The sequence below is a fragment of the Tasmannia lanceolata genome, unplaced genomic scaffold, assembly GCF_043159265.1.
Source record: "Tasmannia lanceolata isolate RefF3 unplaced genomic scaffold, GAP_Taslan_0.1 ptg000079l, whole genome shotgun sequence".
In the NCBI taxonomy this organism is placed as follows: Eukaryota; Viridiplantae; Streptophyta; class Magnoliopsida; order Canellales; family Winteraceae; genus Tasmannia; species Tasmannia lanceolata.
Genome location: NW_027518756.1, coordinates 495,855 through 497,543, shown reverse-complemented (window position 1 = coordinate 497,543; position 1,689 = coordinate 495,855).

Genomic DNA, 1,689 nt, shown 5'->3' with positions numbered 1-1,689 from the left:
ATGATGAGGTTACGTACCTTGAAAGCCAAACATAAACGGAGCCCATCTAGTAAAGCTCTTGCTTCGGCAACCATGTTCGAAGTTGAACCATAGTAGGAGGAGAATGCGAAAATCACTGAAGCCTTCTCATCCCTAAGAACCCCACCCCCTCCAGCCTCACCCGGATTTCCTTTGGCAGCCCCGTCAATGTTTAACTTCAAGAAGCCTTTTTCTGGCCTTTTCCACCAAACCCAAGAGTCTTTTTGGGGCTTTGGGGCCAGATTCTGGATTTTCAACAGATCTAGCGCTAGAATTTCCTCCATAGTCGGAGCTCGAGGAATCTCTATAGAAGCGCTCAATATTCTTAAATACTCTACTATCTTAGACTGAACCCAGCGGATTGAGTTAAAACGCCCTTCCATCCTCCTAGCACACCTTTCTTTCCAAATTTCCCATGCAATAAAGAGAGGGGTGCTGCCCATGAGAATTCCAGCTAAGGATTTCTTTTTCTTTCCCCATTCATACCAAACCTTCATCCTGCTTTTAAGAGGCTGTAAAGGAATGAGCTCTATCCCCCATATTCTGGCAAAAACAGACCAAATCGCTTTAGCAAGCTCACCATAAACGAATAGGTGATCCGACGATTCTTCTTTACTTCGGAGGCAGCAAACACACTTGGAAGCCAACTGAATTCCTCGATCCTTGATACGTACATCAACTGGCACTGCGTTTTGAAAAACCTTCCATCCAAAGCTTGTGATCCTTGCCGGAATTGAATCCCACAACCCTGCAGACCAGGCCACCTTCTCCGATTTTATACGGCATTCTTCCCAAGCCGTTTTAATGGTAAAAAGGCCGGAGTCAGTTCTGCTCCATATCAATAGGTCAGCACTGCCTGAAATGGGAAGCTTTAAATTCGCAAAAACAACTTCCCACTGATTTGGGAGATGTCTCAGAATAATTTCTAGGTTCCATCCTCTTTCTGGGCATTGAAGAGATGCTATGCTAGCATTGATATTTATATCAGCATGATCATCGACGAAATCAACCAATGGTCTTTTTCCTAGCCAAAGGTCAGTCCAAAATCCAATTGAACCCTTCCCAACGACCCATCTAGCATGCTCCTTCCAAATTTCCCTCACTTCCAAGATTTCTTTCCATAGTCTAGAGCTACTGGCATTACTTTCCACAATATTGAGATGTTGACCACGACCATAACAGGATATTAGAAACTCACTGCAAAGAGAATTCCTAAGATGAAGCTTGTGTAGGGTCTTCATACGAAAGGCCTTGTTGAGATCCACCATAGATTTAGACCCCAGCCCTCCTTCGTCCTTAGGTTTGCAAATCCGCTTCCACCCCACCCAATGAGTTTTAAGTCCAAATTCGGAGCTTCCCCACCAAAAATTAGCTATTAGACTCTCTATTCTCTGAATTACCCTCTTTGGGGGACTTAGGGCCGAAAGGGTATAAATTGGAATACTTCCCAGAACATGATTTATTAGAACAAGTTTCCCTCCTGAAGTTAAGAATTTTCCCTTCCACCCTTCAATCTTACGCCTCACTTTCTCAACCATCAAGTCGAAATAGGAAATTTTCATCCTACCCGAGAACAATGGTACCCCAAGATACTGAATTGGGAAGGATTTGAGTAGAAAACCTGTATTGACTTTGATTATATTCTTTCTGCTTGATGACATTTTCTCGTCA